This window comes from Panthera uncia (genome assembly GCF_023721935.1).
Source record: "Panthera uncia isolate 11264 chromosome A1 unlocalized genomic scaffold, Puncia_PCG_1.0 HiC_scaffold_16, whole genome shotgun sequence".
NCBI classification, from domain to species: domain Eukaryota; kingdom Metazoa; phylum Chordata; class Mammalia; order Carnivora; family Felidae; genus Panthera; species Panthera uncia.
Genome location: NW_026057576.1, coordinates 3,716,480 through 3,735,738, shown reverse-complemented (window position 1 = coordinate 3,735,738; position 19,259 = coordinate 3,716,480). Strand labels below are relative to the sequence as shown.

General features: G+C 47.4%; 1 protein-coding gene across 4 annotated transcripts in view; it reads right to left on the bottom strand.

The window, feature by feature from the left end:
* The window catches only part of SGCG (sarcoglycan gamma), a 146,983-nt gene that overhangs the window by 98,838 nt on the left and 28,886 nt on the right, over window positions 1–19,259 (bottom strand). The window lies entirely within an intron of this gene.

Genomic DNA, 19,259 nt, shown 5'->3' with positions numbered 1-19,259 from the left:
AGGAGAGGAAGGAGGGGGAGAGAGGGAGAGAGAGAAGGAGAGAAAGGGAGAGAAGGAGAGAGGGAGGAGACAAAGGAGGGGGAGAGAGGGAGAGAGAGAAGGAGAGAAAGGGAGAGAAGGAGTGAGAGAGGGAGGAGACGAAGGAGGGGGAGAGAGGGAGAGAGCAGAAGGAGAGAGAGAAAGGGAGAGAAGGAGTGAGAGAGGGAGGAGATGAAGGAGGGGGAGAGAGGGAGAGAGAGAAGGAGAGAAAGGGAGAGAAGGAGAGAGGGAGGAGACGAAGGAGGGGGACAGAGGGAGAGAGCAGAAGGAGAGGAAGGAGGAGGAGAGAGGGAGAGAGACAGAGAAGGAGAGAGAGAAAGGGAGAGAAGGAGTGAGAGAGGAAGGAGAGGAAGGAGGGGGAGAGAGGGAGAGAGGGAAGGAGAGAGAAAAAGGGAGAGAAGGAGTAAGAAAGGGAGGAGATGAAGGAGGGGGAGAGAGGGAGAGAGACAGACAGAAACAGAGAACTTGTTTGTCAATACTGATTTACTAAAAGTCCAACAAAATAACACCTTCTACCCCAATAATAAATTTCTAAAATGAAAATGATTTTTAAAAAGAACTGAACATTACTTTGAAACATGTCACTGTTTCAAGCATGCAAAATAGTTTAGATATGGCAAATCCATCTGAAATCCAGTGGCCATATTTTCAGATTTTAATCAATAAATTCTATATATATGTATATAGATATAGATATAGACAACTTTCAAAATTCTGCACAGTTAAACTTAGAATGGAAGCATTAACCTAAAATAATCAAGTAATCAAGTTTTTAAAGGACTCAGTGGGTGGAAAATCAAGCTGATACCTGTATGTCTTTTTAAAATCCAATTACTTAGTTGTTAAGCCAAATTATTAAGCCACGTCTTTCTACAGTCGCTAAATTACTCAGAATTAAAAAGGCTCTTGTCAAGATACCCACCACAGTAATTTTTTGCCCATAATAAATTTCTTTGGTATTCACCTACTTCCAAGAATGATCAGAATGTACACGTGCATGCAAATGGTTACAAGTACCCGCTGTTTTATGTACGTTCGCGCAAGAGTTTTCATAACCATTTCAACTCCATGACGAGATTTAAGAAAATAGCCAGTATTCCGCTTTCCACACTTTCCACTTTTGCTTTTAATTTATGAAGGGAAGAGGACAGATAATGAAGACCTTCCTGACTGTACATGCGGTAAAACGACGAATCAGAACAGAAAATCTTCTCCTCTGGGATTTTGTTTCTTCTTCATGCAACGGTCTTACGTTTATTTTTAGGGATGGTTTGGAGGTGTCCTTATTCAAGTAAGTCACAGTCTGAAATAACTCTTTAAATCTCCTTCTCGCTCAACAACTGGCATTTTCCTGTGTTGTGATTATATAAAACTATGCTATTCAGCACACGGGATTTGCAGATCCGCAGGACGGACCGTCTACGTTATTCGAAACCTCAGGGCTTACTGGTTCCACACTGGTGTAACTTCCCTGCTCCTTGGCTTGAGCTCCTGGGCCTTCCTGACTCAGGGCCCACCCCACCCCACCCCACCCCACCCCACCCCCGCCGTTGCTCCCCAGTCCCAGGAGCGACGCTTGCTTCTTCTCTTTTCCCTCCAAACCTCACATCGCCTCAGCTCGGCCTTAACCCCCATCCTGAATCTGTCCACCCCTCTGGCTGGTGGCCACCCTAGTCGGGCCACCACAGACTCTCTCGTCTGTACCACTGTTTCCCTCCAGAAGCCATTCTCCACCCAGAAGCCAAATGTGCAAGATGTAAGCAAGCTGTGTCGTTCCAGACCTTCAGATGGCTTTCCCCCCCAAAACTGAGAACATCTGAACTCCTCGATCACCGGGCAGACCCTGCGTGAAGGGTCTCTGCGTACTTCTTCGACATCATCCACCACCATTTTACCTTCTCCTCTCCGGCTACTCCTTAACAGACCGGGTCATCTCACCCCAGGACCTCCATCCCGGGCGTCGCGTCCACCTGAAACACGCTGCGTGCGGGCTCCTTCTTAGCCTTCAGTCATTTGATCGCATGTCATTTCCTCAAAGAAGCCTTCTCCGGGCACGCGGTCCCCTGCCATTGCCTTACCCTCTTACGCTTCTTTCGGAGTGTTTGCCGTCATCCGAAATAATGGTGGCAACTCCACAATTTCTGTGAAGCGTGGGCTAACAGACCGCAAGTGGATCGGGAAGGGTGGCCAGAGTGTCTGAATTTATAGCCAGTGTACCACTTTACACCATCGCTCCAGATCCGTGAAAAGAGCAGCTTTCCAAGAACGTGTGTACGCACACAGAGTTTCCAACTGCTACACGTTTCTATTCCTATATATAGTTTCCTATTGCTGCTGCAACACATTATCACAAACCTAGAGGCTAAACCCAACACAATTTCAGTATCTTACGGTTTGGGAGGTCAGAAGTCTGAAAATGGGTCTGTGGGGGCTAAAAATCCAAGTGTGGGGAGGTCTGTAATCCTTCTGGAGGAGCCAGGCAAAATCTGCTCCTTCCTCCTTCCAGCTTCCAGGGCTGCCCACACTCCTTGGCTACAACCTCTATTTATGTTGCCGTGGCTCCTGACTCTGACCCTCCTGCTTCTCCGTCCTAAGGACCTTTGTGATTACAGCGGGCCCACCTCGGTAATCCAAGATAATCTCCCCATCTCAAAGGCCTTAACATAATCACAACTGAACCATTCCTTTTACCATGCAAGGTTCCAGGGATTAGGACATGGCCATATGTGGGGGTCATTATTCTGCCTCTCATAGGAAGCTTTTGTTCCCACTTACATAAGATGGGGAAGACTTTAATATCCATTTAAGACAATTTTGCTGTGGCTTACGGGACAGACAATAGCAATTCTGTTACGAGGGTAGCCCTTAAATCCCTCTTACTCGTCCTGGGAATCTGTTTTATTTGATTATTCACTTGTTTACTGACTCCCCCCTCCTCAGAACGTAAACTCTATGTGAGCCTTTTCATTGCTGTGCCCCTAAAACAGGGTAACTGACAAATAATAGTGACACAATAGAAGCCTTAAGGGAATGAGTGAATGGATGAAAAAATAGAAAGAAAGAACGGCGCCCGGGTGGCTCCGTCGGTTAAACGTCCGACTTCGGCTCAGGTCATGATATCACGGTTTGTGGGTTCGAGCCCTCAGTCGGGCTCTCTGTGCTGACAGCTCAGAGCCTGGAGCCTGCTTTGGATTCTGAGTCTCCCTCTCTCTCTGTCCCTCCCTGCTCATGCTCTGTCTCTCTCTCAAAAATACATAAACGTTAAAACATTTAAAAAAAATAGAAGTACTGAATCTGACAAACACTAATTGGGCTACCTACCTGCCAGAGATGAGGCTGGTAAATGGGGCTAGATAGATGGAGCGTTTTCTCCGAATTACATCCTAAACAAAACATTCTATGATTTATGCACGCACTGAATCCATTAAGAAAAGAGTTGGCACTTGCGGTCTAACACTCTTCTAAAATAACGATTGTTGATGAGGAGCTAATTCCAAAGGGGACCCAGGCTAAGTAGGTAAAAATAAAACATGCAGTCTCTGCTAAAGCATTTCAGAAAAGACCTGTTGGAAAGAGGACTTCTAACATGAGGTCTCTAGGATTTTATTACTGAAAGAATACTAACAAGGATAAACTACATAAAGACTGGAAAAACGGTCTTATCAGAAGGGACGAGCCACCAGCCTGGGGCTCCTGAGGACAGTGATGATGTCTTACCACCGTGTGCTCTGGCCAACGGCAGGTGCTTCACAAATATCTACAGCCCCAGCTCCATTTCTCCACTCCTCCCTCCGGCAAAACTCCTTGAGTGGGTTGACCATACCCACTGTTTTTCTAATTCTGTGCCTGCCTTCTCTCCAGAACTCGCTTCCAGACAGGCTTTCACACCGGCCACCCATTGAACTTGCTCTGGTAAGCTCATCAAGGGTCTCCATGTTGCTAAGCAAAGTGGGCTCACACGACCCAGGGTTAGCACATGCCAAATAGTCATTGCCTCCTCTTCCGCTAGGGTTCTGGAAACCCCACTTGCAATGGCGATGGCCGCTCATTCTCATTTGCCGTGTCCTCATCATCTCTGAGCCACAGGCTCAGCCCCGAGATTACTCCCCCTCTTCATTTGAATTTACCCCCAGTTGTGGATGCGTCTTTAAGCTGAGGACTCCTAGTTCCTAGCTACGGCTCACCTTGAACTCAAGATTCCCCAACTGGGAATCTCACGTTGCACATGTCCTGACCTCATCTCCCCAACCTGCTCCTTGTAAAACTGTCCCCATCTCGCTGAGTGGCAACTTCGTTCATTCTTCAAGGTGCTCAAGTCAAGGGGCACCTGGGTGGCTCAGCCGGTTAAGCATCTGACTCTTGATTTTGACTCAGGTCATGATCTCCCAGTCGTGGGATCTAGCCTCGCGTGGGGCTCTACACTGACAGCGCAGAGCCTCCTTGGGATCCTCTCTCCCGCTCTCTCTCTCTGCCCCTCCCCTGCTTGTGCTCTTTCTCGCTCTCTCAAAACAAATAAACTTTAACAAGTTGAGAAAAAAGATGCTCAAGTCAAAAATCTTTAAGTTGTTCTTAATCCCTTTCTTTCTCCATACCACATGCAATCCATCAACGACTCAGTGAATCAAAGTGCTGCCAATAATCCGGATCTGACTGCGTCTCACCATCGGTCACCCGGCCGACTGCAGCTGCCACCTCGCAGTTCTCTGCTTCTATCCCAAATCTCCCACAGTCCATTTCCAACACGGGGGCCAGAGAGGTCCTGTGAAAGCATCGACTGGGTCACCGACCACCTCTCCATAAAATCCTCCTGCGGCTTTCCATTCCACTCAGAGTAAACCCCGACATCCTCAGCCTGACTGGCAGGGCCCATCCTGACCTCGTCCTCTACCGCTCTCCTCCTTAACTCCTGGCTCAGTCACACCGGTCTTACTCACCCGCGCACCTTCCAAGCCTGAACTCTGGAGTTGCGATGCCCTCTACCTGGAAGCCGGGAAGGTCTTTTCCCAGATAATGGCTGGCGTCTCCCTCACATCACTCAACTCCCTGCTCAAAGAGCATTTATCAACCGGCCTTCCCCGGTCACCTGATTTAAATAACCCTCCGCTCTCACCACTGCATATTTCTCTCCGCTCCTTCTTGCTTTATCTTTATTTTTTTTTTTTACCATAGCACTTAACTCTACATGACATACTACATACCTTACTGACTTACTTTACTGTAAAGGCTCACCTCAGCGCATAGAAGCCCCCAGAAGGCAGGGCTCTCAATTGTTTCGTTATTTTCTTGTATCCCCGGGTGCCTAGAGCAGTGCCTGGCACGTAGTATGCCCTTGATAAACATTTGCTCAATAAATTGAGTATAAACGTTGAATGCACAGATACCCAGATAATTTAAATGTACAACAACAACAAAAATACGTTGAGAGTTACTTCAGAGTTCCCTCAACTGTTTATATTTAGTAAGTGGAAACCCACTCACAACGGACTAGGTTAGCGTGACCAGCTGTCTGCTGCGAGAGAGAAGGCGGGCTCTACCCTACAATCTCTGGAGGGTCTCCCAGGAGAGAGGAAACCGGGGAAAGTGCTCTGTTTAGTCTAGGAGTCACCCCACGTTTGCACCCCTGCTTTGCTGACGGCCCAAGGAAGAGGCCGGACCCCGTTTCCTCAGCAGACCATACCGACTCCAGGCTGACTCTCAGAAGCCAGTGACCTGCTTTCTGGTCCTTCCAGACTCGAGCTGTATTTACCAAAGCCACGACCTCTCCTTTCGAATCTGTTTTCCCGGTTGTCGTTCTTACTCTATCGCGTTTTGCCATTGCCCACTTTACGTATTTTGGCCAAGCGGGTATCGCTATTTCTCAGTGCTGACTATGACGCAGAAAGCGAGGACTTTATTCTAGACAGGCATGATGTAAGTGGCCAGGCGGAACACTCAACTTAAATTTTCTTCTAAAGAGTCGATTTTGTTATTTAATAAATTATTAGCTTACAGTCCTCATAGCTCATAGTGGTTTTCATTTTTTATTTGACACCGTGTATTAAATTTTTGCCAGAAGAGACTCTCAGAGGCTATCTGCTTTGGCTAGCTTCCTTCAGATATTTATTATAATCAGCATTGGGAAGGATACCAATTCTTCAGGACTCTGAAGTCAGACAACAGCAAGGTAGCATTCATGTTGGCGGGAAAGTGCACTGCGACAAGGCAGAGCACTTTGTGATTTATTTATAAGCCTTGTACAAAAACATTAATGAAATGATGCTTTATCTTAGAACTTAAAATTTATAATCCAAGATAAGGAATTTTGAGTTTTACTACATCTTGAATAAAAATTACCTTCATAGACCGCTTTAGTTTTTTAAATAACTTATGTTATCATTCAAAAATGAATTCCCTGGGGTGTCTGGGTGGCTCAGTCTGTTAAGCATCTGACTCCGGCTCAGGTCATGATCTCGCGGTCCGTGGGTTCGAGCCCCGCGTCGGGCTCTGTGCTGAAAGCTCAGAGCCCGGAGCCTACTGTGGATTCTGTGTCTCCCTCTCTCTCTCCGCCCCTCCCCCATTCGCACTCTGTCTCTGTCTCTCAAAAAAGCAAATAAACATTAAAAAAATTTTTTTTTAATTACACCTCTTTTCCTGTTAACCTAATCCTCAAAGTATGTTGATGGTGGTATACTTAATTTTGATGGGTTTTAAGTGCTTCTCTCAAATGTGGTTATCAACATTTTAGTTTTTATTAAAACTTTTTTTAATGTTTATTTATTTTTAAAGGAGAGAAAGTGGGGGAGGGGCAGAGAGAGAGGGAGACAGAATCTGAAGTAGGCAGGCTCTGAGCTGTCAGCACAGAGCCCCACACGGGGCTCGAACTCAGGAACTGCAAGATCATGACCTGGGCTGAAGTCAGATGCTTAACCTACTGAGCCACCCAGGCGCCCCAGTTATCAACATTTTAATAGATAGAGAATCAAATATGAAGCATTAGAATACATTTTTTCATAAGTATCAGTTTTTATCTGCTTTGAATTAATGGTTCCCTATTTATTATTGAAAATAAAACCACATCATGGACAGGAATTCTGTCTTCTGTATTCTTTGATTCTTGTCATGGGACATAACGTAGTGAACTGAGCATTGTGTCTACTAAATAAATGTTGTTAAGTGGCATTCTTAATTTCAAACATCATTTATTGACACGCCTAATTTGGACAGGCTGTTGCCAGGAGTTTGAGACACAGAGATCATAAACCCCTGGAAGATGCTGAAAAGAAGCTGCTATGATGCGATTTTTAAAAAGATGGTTTTGAAAAGAACTAAACAGACCCTTTAGAAACGAGAAACTCAGTTATATTTTAAAATTCGAAAAGGAGTTATATAGCTTAAAGCTATAAGACATACAAAATATATGTCTTCTCTGTATCTAACAGATCACATCCAGCCGAAAAGAAAATCGGTATAGAAGATAAATCTCAGAAAACACGACAGCGTTCGACTTTGCAAACGTAGCCTTGCTGCAGAATTAATGAACTCACGCCAGTGAGGGCCGGTCTACAGGCTGTGGGCTAAGAGTCCAGAGGGCGGCAGAGAATTCAAATCCATCCTTCCAGCTAGCACTTCTCGGTAGGGCAACTGCTGGGAGTGATGCTGAGACTCTGGGCCTGCACAGCGATCCCCAGAAGGAAGGGAAGGAGGACGCAGCAGTGACTCCAAGAATCTCCCAGCTCACCTGTTCTGGGACGAGTAATCTGGATTATTGGTGAATGGGGCGCCCTTTACTGGTGCTGCTTATTTGCAGCCTGCACACGTCACCACACATCCTTTGCCCCCAAAAGGAGAGGAAAACTTCAGCCACCCCTCCTTTGACAACAGGGCAGGAGCAGAGGACAGGAGCCATCTGTCATTTATGTTATACATGAACGCCCATAATGACAGGGCACGTTTGCGGGGGGGGGTATTGCTGTAATACTATAGATATAAAATACATACCGGGCAGCTGTAGAAATGCTGGACTTGTATGTGTCTAACAAACGTCTATTCATCTGTGCACATGTAATAAAAACGGGAGAACTTCAGGAAACAGGGAAGGAAGCCCTCATCACAGTGATCTTAGCATACCTCTACGGATAGATCAAGCCCTCTAAAATGAGTGGCGCTACACGAAACCTAGACGACACAACTGAAACGTGTTCAAATGGACACGTATAGAGCCCTATCCCCGAGACTGGGAAATGCTTATCTTCCTCAAGCATATGGGTAACGTTTGCAAAATCCGATAACATGCTAGTTCAACAAGAAAGTATGAAGAAGGGCCAGTGCATCGGCTTCAGACAAATTCTCTGCTCTGGTGATAATACAGTACAATCAGAACTGCACTGCACACTAACGGATAAAACAGAAACCAAAGTCTTTGAAATATGATAAGAGGACGGGGTTGAGGCTTGAGATCATGTTTACTCAGACACACACACATGATTCAGACTGTGTTTTCCAGCCATAACCACAAGGCAAGGCGGGGGGAGGATGTCCAGTGGGCACCAGCTCCTCAGCCACCTCATCTCTCCAAGGGAGAGTCACCTACGTGTTAGGGTTGGAATTCTGACCGCTTTGAGTAAGGTCCTGCCAGGCCACAGGGCATACTGACTGGGGATGGACCACACATCTAATAGCACCCGTCACGTCAACCCAAAAACTGTAGGAAAGTCATTTTTGACACTCTCAAAAACTGCCTTTCATACCATGTAACACAGCTCTAATATCCAGGTGGTGTAACTTTTTAAATTTATTTATCTGACGGAGTGAGACAGCAAGGAGGGGAGGGGGCGGAGGGAGAGGGGGAGAGAGAGAGAATCCCAAGCAGACTCCGCACCATCAGCTTGGAGCCTGACGTGGGGCTCGAACCCATGAGTGGTGAGATCGCGACCTGAGCCGAAACCAAGAGTCGAACACCTAACCGACTGAGCCACCCTCGCCTTGTAATTTCTTACCACACATCTTGTGCTATCATGTTACATCATCTGTTAAAACGATAAGGCATGGACTGAGGTGAGTGGTCAATCGCACGATTATGTAACCGTGGCGGGGGGGGTGGTCAACTGCGCGACTGTGTCACCGAGGCCAGTAGGAGTGATGCGCCCGTGACAGGCAATCGGTGAGTATGCGGTGGACAAATGAATGCATAGACAGTAGGACTTACAGGAGGCAAAGCATAGTTTTGTGCTTCGGTATGAAACATGAGATCATGACAGAGGGCAGACAGAGACAGGAAAGACGATTAGAAGCGTGTAAAGCAAGCCCGCTTTAGGGATAAGTAAATGGAAGCGATAAGTAAATGGAAGGCGAGAAACAAGAGGCATCCAGGACACGTGGGCCACTCTTCCGGGGAAGGAGGAAGATAGTGCGCTTATCGGTTAAAGCGGACTAGGTCGTGACAGCACTGAGAGCCGCAGGCCCAGTTGCACCTCCGTTTGCTTTCAGACTTCTCAAAGACAGCTGCTTCCCACAGAAATTAGCTAACTTCCTGCCTCCCTGCTTGCATTATATACCTCATCACTCGGAACGGGAGCCACGGTTTAGGAGACAAGGAGTTCGGGGACGAGCCCACCCTCACCGATGTGTGACAGAAAGCACGTCAGAACAAGAAACACTCAAGAGCTGGTAGTAAACGGGGGGAACATCTGCCGTAAAGGCAAGGTTGATGCCCTTAAAAACCACAAGTAATCCAGCAACACTTGTGCAAGGCCACGCACGCACATCAGAGAAACTTAACTGACCAGTAATACACGCGGTAAAAAAATTCAGCTTCGCTGTGAGTCCAAGGAGTTCAAATAACCACGAGCACCGGAGCCGTCTACAAAGACTGAGAGAGATTGACAAACTGACAATAGCCAGCATCGGCAAAGTGTTTGAAAAATAACCACGGTACTCCTCTGCTGGTGAGCGGGAGGGGGAACATGACCCTTCTAGAAAGATACTTGGCACTAAGTACCAAGAGCCTCAAACACGCACAGGCATTTCAATTCTAGGAACTTAGTCCAAAGGACCAATTAGGAATGAAAATGAAGATTTGTGTTTCAGGATATCTACGGTAGCATTATCTAGGGTGGTGAAAAACGGACACTAAATAAATAACGAAGACTAACGAGTTCACTGGATTCTCGCACTATGACAGAATTAACGACTTGAAATGAAAAAAAAACATCCCAGGAAAATGCTAATGACCGTGTGTTAAGTGAAAAAGATAGAATTTTGAAAAACATATTAAAATGTATACCCACAGAAAAAAAGATGATGAAATTTAAAAATTGTTAAGACAATTTCCTCAGACTCTTTTTTTTTTTCATTTAAAATTGCATTCCCTAGGGGCACCTGGATGGCTCAGTTGGTTAAGCAATCCACTTTGGCTCAGGTCATGGTCTCACAGTTGGTGAGTTTGAGTCCCACGTCGGGCTCTGCGCTGACAGCTTGGAGCCTGCTTGGGATTCTGTGTCTCCCCTCCCTCTCTGCGGCTCCCCTGCTAGAGCTCTGTATCTGTCTCTCTCACAAATAAACATGTAGGGGCGCCTGGGTGGCTCAGTCGGTTAAGCATCCAGCTTCGGCTCAGGTCATGATCTCACAGTCTGTGAGTTCGAGCCCCGCGTCAGGCTCTGTGCCTACAGCTCAGAGCCTGGAGCCTGCTTCACATTCTGTGTCTCCCTCTCTCTCTGCCCCTCCTCTGCTCATGCTCTGCCTCTCTCTGTCTCAAAAATAAATAAAAACATTTTAAAAAATTAAAAAAATAAATAAATAAACATGTAAATAAAATTTTTAAATGCCTCCCCCAAATGTTGTCAGATTTATAGAATTTATACAAATCTATCTTTTGAGATATGTGTGTGTGTGTGTGCATACATATATATTCCTTTGATAATACTAAAGTTACTAATTAATTTACCATACTCATTTCAACTTTATCACTAGTTAGGATGACCAATTTCAAGAATAGATCTGCTTTATCTTTTCATCAAATTGCTCAGCATTGTAAACCTAAATAGAGCAAAGTACGCGGATCGTAATTATCAATTTCATCCAAAGTTACAATCACACATGCCCGATATTCTACATACATACACAAGTGCACACTCAGATTAAAAGGTCATCAAATTATCCTCTCGTCCTTACACCACGATTGACTCTTAAAATAAAACGGCAAACGTTGCCATTAAAAAAAAGCTCTTTACAAAATACACCAAACCAAGAGAATTAACTGCCCTGTAAGTAGCTAAGAAAGCTAAATGGGAAGAAACCTTTATTTAAATGAATGAGTGACTACAAGGAAAAAGAAAACATCAAACTCACTGTCATTCAAATGTTAGCTAAAAAACCCTGTTTTTTTAAATGTTTATTTATTTTTGTGAGAGAGACAAAGAGAGAGAGAGAGAGAGAGAGAGAGAGGGAGGGAGGAGGGAGGGAGGGAGACAGGGCATGAGCAGGGGAGGGGCAGAGAGGGCGAAGAGACACAGAATCCCAAGTGGGCTCCAGGCGCCGAGCCATCAGCACGGAGCCCAACACGGGTCTCAGAGTCACCGCAACATCATGACCTGAGCCAAAATTGGATGCTTAACCCACTGAGCCACCAAGGCACCCCAAGAAACTGTGGTTTTAAATGTCATGTTTTGTTTCATGGTTCAGATAGAGGCTTATTTTCAAAGCGTTAGGTTTATAAAGGTGGGCAATTCAAATATACTTAGCATTTTGTCCTTGTTTTGATTAAATGAACTCCGAAATCTGAGGCTTTTAGGTGTCATTATATAGTATCTAAGGAGTAACAGTAACATCCAGAAACTGAAGCTGGCAGAGCTCAGAGACGGCAGAGTAATTAAGAACAGCACTCACGTCAGTTACAAGTGCGCCCGTGAAAGTGTCATAACAAAGGCTGCCACATTTGGACACCTCGCTTTTTTTGTTTTAATTTTTAAAAAATTCTTATTTTTTAGAGAGAGAGAGAGAGAGGCAGAGTGTGAGCAGGGGAGGGGCAGAGACACAGAATCGGAAGCAGGCTCCAGACTCTGAGCTGTCGGCACAGAGCCCGATGCGGGGCTCGAGCCCACGAACGTTAAGATCATTCCCTGAGCCGAAGTCAGACGCTCGACCGACTGAGCCCCCTGGGCGCCCCTGGAGAACTAGCTTCTTAACCAGAACCAGGTGTTACTTGGTACCAACTAGGGTCCACTTCTTCGCGGTGCTCATACCTACCGTTAACCTGTGACTTTGTGCGCGCACAGCGAATGCAGAGGGCCAGTGGTGGTTGGCTGCGGTGAGAGCCAAGTTAGTTAACAAAATGTATACTGAGACGCTGCGAGAAGCCCTAAGGCAACCCCGCGTCGCCCTGGGGAAGGTCACTCAGTGGCCTCCCTTGCCCCTGGGACGAAGCTCCACTCCGGGGCTGCATCCCGCCTCTCCAGCCCCATCCCGTCCCATCCCATCCCGTCCCACTGTGCCCTTCTCAGCGCTGACTTCTTCCGATCCCTCAAACAGAACCAGCTTTTCCTATCTTGTAGCCTTCACACGTTGCTCCTTCTGCCCGAATCACGTGGTCTGTGCCACGTGGCTGCCACCTCGGCCGGGACTTAGGCTGACTTCCACCAGCACCCCTTCCGTGTACCTTCCGCCCCGTCGTCATTTACAACCGAGGCCTGCTTATTTCCCTCATTTTCCAGGACGGATAATGCTGCCTTCATTTGTGTACTTTTTCTGGTCTGTTCCTCTTTAGACTCTTAGCTCCACGAGGGCAGGAAGAATGTTTTGTTCACTGTCACACACACAGCACCGAGAGTAGGACCTGCCAACAGAGTAGGGGCTCAATTACATGTACTGGTTACAGGCAGGCAGGCCAAAGAAGACACACTCGCATCCAAATGTGCTTGTGGACAGGGCGCCTGGGTGGCTCAGTCGGTTAAGCGTCCGACTTCGGCTCAGGCCATGATCTCACAGTTTGTGGGTTTGAGCCCCGCGTCGGGCTCTGTGCCGACCACTCCGAGCGGGGAGCCTGCTTCGGATTCTGGGTCTCCCTCTCCCTCGGCCCCTCCTCCCCTCTCTCGCACGTGTGCGCTCTCTCTCAAAAACAAACGTGAAAAAATTAAATGTACTTGTGGAACAGATTTCCATGTCTACGAAACGGCATTACGCGTGAAAATGCAAGTCATTCCATCTCCACCCAAGGATCGTATTATCTCTCCTACCCATTCTTTAACTGAAGAGCCTACCAACTTCAATAGAAACTCCATGAATAGCTCGGAAAAGAATGGGAACACACCAAACAAAAGGGGAAAATGATTGATTTACACATCATTGTTTGCCAGACCCTTTTATTGGCATAATGATATGATTGATGCGTATGTCATAATTCATAGGCTGACACTTCCCTCATTCCACATCTCGGCCATCCTGCGCACAACTCCATTTTCTAGCATGAATGGGAATCATGAGCTCTCTTTGTGTCTGAACAGCACATTTTAAGGGTCAAGATCATATAAAGTTCTACCCTGATAAGATAAAGGAGTCTGATTTTGGAGGAAGATTAGCATCAGAAAAGCACTGTTCCTACTTTTGCTTTTCAACCGTCTCATCTCAGGTATTTCCCTGTTGCTTTCACATAAAACCAGCCTGATTTCTAAAGACACCCTTACTTAGCTCTATGATGAAAACTTCGTGATGCCGTGATGGATTCTGTCAACCGATCAAGTCAAAGGCCCCACAGCCTTCTCCTCACAGTGGAGACTCCTTCGTCCGAAGACACGTCCTGAATTTTGGTGGAATATGTTTGAAGAGCTTTTCGGCAGGGCTCTGTGGCTTTGCCACCTGGCCCTGTCCATGAGACAAGGCCCACGGAGCCACATTTCTTTCTGATCCCTGCACCTGCTTCCTTGAGAATGTGGTCCCCCTTGCTGTTTTATCTTCTTTTCCTTCTTCAGACTGTCATTCCTTTCTCAAATTCTACTCCAACCTGTGATCCGACTCAAGCTCTGGGCAAATGGCACGCAAGATTTACTTGGAGACTCACAGTTTCCTACAGTGAAGACGAAAGTGGGGGCGGAAGGCATATGATGTTATTCGGTCTTGGCTTATCGCCTTGTCTTTAAAATACCCACTTCTCTGATTTCAATGGTCCAAAATGACCAAGACTATTTATTTCCTGATTTAATATGTGGTCTTTTAGGAAACTGTATATGGTTACCATTTTCCCCCATGTGTTTGTTGTTGATTTTGTGCTTTGTCAAATTACTCAGAAACTATCTGCAAACACGTGGAATATTTCATTGCATAGTGTTTCCTGAATGCTTTATCAACAAAAAAAGGATCACCAAACATAGAGTTTAATTATGCAGTCTTTCAAGAATTTCTTTTAACACATGAAGCCTTCACTGGGCTGTTTACTGGCATTATAACTTATAAACGCTTTCCTACTATCATGAGTAATGTAATCGTTTTCTTCGAAGTGCCCAAATGCTTACAGTTGGGATTCCCAGAGTTCTGAGGGTGCATCTAACTCCTGACCTGCTGGTGTCTTTCTCCCACCAGGTGGAATAGAAGACTCATGGGTGCCTTACATGTGTTTCACATCATGAGAATTATAAGTTTCATAAAGGTTATTATGCTTCTGATCACTCTCATTACTCCAAACAAAGCCCTTTTATTACCATCGGACACCAAACATTCACGACCAACCCAGTTAACCTTATAACATATGCTCTGATATATGCCCAAGTATATTCGTAAGTCTTACATATTTGGAGGCCAGTATTTCCCCGAAATTTGCCACCCTAGCTCCAAAGGGAAAGGGCACTGTTCCTAAAATAATGTTTAGCACAGAGTGTTAGACTTGCTATTATTGTATACTAAGTACAACATTTGTGGTCTTTTGACTTTGAAGCTAGATCATACTAGTATTTCAAAGAATACGTATTTATAGAAGATGACGGCGCGACATCTTGACAAAGTTCTGGAAACTATTATTACAGATACAACTCATACCAGATCAGAAAAGCTCTACAATATCATTGATATAATCAATCAAAACCCAAATGCCAATATACTAAATTATATAAATGATTCACATATTTACATATTTTCCATATTTTAAATAGACTCATTATGTTAAAAATTTTCATGATCAATTCCTCTCAGCATATCAAAAAATTAAATATTTATTTTTTGTTTTCATCCCTTTAAAATGTTTTGATAACAGGGCACCTGAGTGGCTCAGTCTATTGAGCATCTGACTCCTGATTTCAGCTCAGACCGTGATCTCACGGTTCATGGCTTCGGGCCCTGTGACAGGCTCTGTGCTGACACCACAGAGCCTGCTTGGGATTCCCTCTCTCTCTCTCTCTCTCTCTCTCTCTGCCCCTTCCTCAGTCGTGTGTGCATGTGCACGTGCTCTCTCTCTTAAGATAAACTTTAAACACTTTAAAAAAATAAACGCTTTGATAACAGAATATGATTTAATCAAAGTAATCACCAAAATAATAATGACCTCTATTTGTCTATACTGAGAGCAAAGGGATAATTAGTTAGTTGAAGTTAGCCACTACTTAAGGTGGAGTTATGCTGGCCTTTCTGTTGATAGCTTTAACTTATTCCCCTGCTTATGAACCCGAGCAACGTTAATTTCTCTCTCCTGCCTCCAGTTTCCTATCTTACGCAACATCCAAAAAATATTGCCTCCACGTTCCCATATCGTTTGCCCCATACCCACAAGGGCAGGATTTTTTTCTTCTGTTACGCTCTTGGCCAGTCTCGCTCCCTAGAACACTGCCAATATTTGATGAACAAATGGATGAAAATAACGCGGAGATCAATTCTCCATTAAATGCTCTTTATAAACTGCTGTTCTACTGGATTATATGACCGAAGAGTCCTACTTACAGAAGTAAAACAGTCACGAAAGAGATCATTTTCTAAAAATCCACGCAAAGGTCAAATAATCATAAAGGCAGCAAAGCTGAGGACTACTGCATAGATACTGTGGTGTCGAGTAGACCTTCTTTCCTCGTCACCGAGTCACCGAGGAGCTCATTCTCTCGGCCGCCGGGAATACTCCTTGCTCACAGTGTGCACCTGAGGTCCCAGAACTGTCGTTGGCCAAAGAGGGCTACCCCACCCCCCCCACCCCCACCCCATCCAAAGCGACGCCCCTCCCAGGGCAGCTCACGACAGGTCGCTCTGGTGGCACGAGGGCCTGGCCCTTGTTGTCTTCATTCGTGTCTTCTCCGAAGGGTCAGTCTGGCTCCAGAGAGCACCCCCCACCTCGCCTCTCTGCCCAGCCAGTCCGGTGGGATCACGGAGCCCTCTGTCTCCAGCTTCTTCCTCTGCCCATTCCTGCTTCCTCCACTGCCACAGAGCTGTTCCTCCTAGCGACCCTTCCTAATGAACCTCCTCCATGCAAATCTCAGTCTCCTGTTGTTTGTTTGTTTCCTGGGGAAACGGGTGGCCTGGAGAAAGCAATGGATGACACCTGGTGAAAGGCAAGGGCCGGCACTTCCATGCTAGTTGTCGATGAGGACAAACACAGATGGGCAGCCAGCAAGGGAGTTCTCTCCATTTGTGCAAGAAGACGCATCAAGGACAGATGATCAGGGGGCTGAGGGCCCCCGGCCCCCTCAAAAATCCCAACTCTGCTCAGTTTGCAGCCAGGTCCCCGGAAGGAAACACCTGTGACACTGGAGCAAACACACAGTGCGAGGACTCATCCAGCCCCGCCCGGCAGAACCGGAGGCCGCGTGACTGGGCTGCGGTACAGCGAGCAAAGGGCAACGCTGTGGAAGAATCACAGTATAGTCCTCTAGCATTCTGGAGTAAGGTGGTGCCGTCTAGGGAAGTACATGCCATCTGTAAAACATTTCCCTAAGCGCTCCCAGGCTTTTGCGGAGACAGGGCACCCGACCGCGAGACGTCCATCTGGCCACGCGGCCAGAATCTCCCATCACAACTTGAGTTTTGTTAGCCCTCCACCGAGGCATGAGGTCAGAGGCCAGCAGTAATCTCCTGGACGTTAGAAGTGGCCTACCAGGCCCCGGGGCAGGCAGAGGGCACAAGAGGCTGCGTGCACAGGTGACTCATGGTTCTGTCACCCACCACCTCTGCCTCATCTCAGCCCTCTGGACACAGACGGGTGTCCCTTACGACCAGCCTGTGGAGGAAGAAAATGGCCAAACCCGGCTTCAGGCTGGGTTGGCTCAGTATGTTGGTGCAAGCCACAAACGTCTTGCTGTGGACCGTGGCCCAGTCAAGGTGCTGAGAGGAAATCTTCCCAAAGCACAAAGCTTCAGGCAGTTCATCTGCACATCCACTTTTGGTGGAAACAGAGACAAGCTGAGGTTGGAATACAGACAGTCTCGCTGACAGGGGTGAATGGCTTGGCTGTTTCATCAGGACCCGGAAGGGGGAGGACAACGAGACAAGGGAAAGAGCCTGAGGGTGGACCTGTGGGGGCACAAGGGCAAAGACCTTCGCTTCACACACTAACATCCTCCCGAGTGTCCGCTGTGGAGGAGGCACCAAACGGCCAGAATGACTCAGCCAGTTGACAGCAGCCAGCTCATCATCACCCACCCCGTGCTCCCACAGCGGGTTCATCAACACAGCGGCCACAGTGGCTGCGATGGAGGCCACGTGTGGGCCCAACGAGGGTGCCCTCTCGTCAAGGCTGATCTAGCTACTGCCACTACTGAATGTCTAAACTGCCAACAACAGACAGCCACGCTGAGGCTGGACACAGCCCAACACGTCCAAGCAGCCACTCAATGGCAAGACGACTGCATCACTCTGACTGGAACACACGGGACGGGTGTGGGCTTTTCTCTTTCGCCTGCATGGCCTTGGCCACCATGACTCTCTGAGGACCTACAGATGTTGGATCCACTGGTGTGGGACTCCCTGCGACACTGCAGCGAATCACAGTATCCACTTCATAACAAAGGGCACCGTGGCACTCGACTATCGGCCTACTGTTCTCAACACCCATGGCATGTCCCAGAGCTGCCGGCTTGAGAACGGGATGGGACAGCCTTTTGAGGTTGCTGTTGAGGCCCCAGTGTGGAGATTCCTTGTGAGGGTGGGTGATGCCTCAGGATGCAGTCCGTACCGGCCATCTGAACCACCACGTGGCACCGTATCCCGTCCTCAATGGGTAGAACGCATGGCCTGGGAACCAAGGGTGAGAGTAGGAGTGGTCATTCTTACCATCGCTTTTAAGGACCTGGATGGGAAATCCGGGCCTCCCATCCCCACGACTACGGGCTCTGTGGATCTAGAAGTCTGTTCCGCGGTGGGAAACGCTTCCACCAGGGAGTGCAGCGTGAGTCCCATTAACGTGCATGCTACCACCCATTCAGTCGAGCCCTCGCACCGAGACAGCAGGTAGAAGGAAAGGATGCGCCATTCCTGGCTGGGAAGAATGTCTGTCACCCAGAAGGCCTGGAAGGGCACTTCTCGGTATCCTCTGACCGTGAGGATGGCAAATGGACACGTGTTCACACAAAGGCTGATACATAAGGGCACGGTGGCCAACGGCTCAGACCCCTCAGAGGTGAACGTCGGGGTCATCACCCAGGTTGGCCACCTAGACCAGCAAAGGTATTAGGTGGGAATGAACGGGTGGCCGGGGGTGGTGGGTGGGAGGGAGACACGATGAGTGTCGGTTGCCTTCTGGAGACCGACGGCAGCCACAGGGCCTGTAGTTCATCCTACTGATGTTCCTTCAGTGGTTTCCTCAGGGAAAGAGACTGATTAGAACCTTGTGGGGGGTAGGGGGCGATCTCCAAATTAGGTACGTGGAGTAATCCGCACGACGCGAGGGGTGAACAGCAGTGGCGTATTACCCTGGTCAGTCTTCAGAACCCAGGCCTCGCTGTCCAGCTGCCACGAGTGACACCTGAGGATGAGAATGGCTTCGATGGCACTGAGCCGCCCCACCTACCGTATGTCCCACGTCCACTGTTTGATCACAGCAGGGGGCAAAAGCCCAGGCCCCTCCCTCAATCTGAGGACAACTCGGAGGGCCATCCCGGCTCTGATGCGTCTACATTGCTATTCAACCCTCCTGCCCAACTGGGCTGCTTTCGGTCGCGTGCAGGTGTTTTCCCTCCAATAAACCGGCAGGCAAATCTCCAGCTCAGGGTGGTTCCTGGGGACACTGGTCTAAACAACGGCTGTTGGAAACATCGGGATTTTAACAAGCTATCAGTCAGACA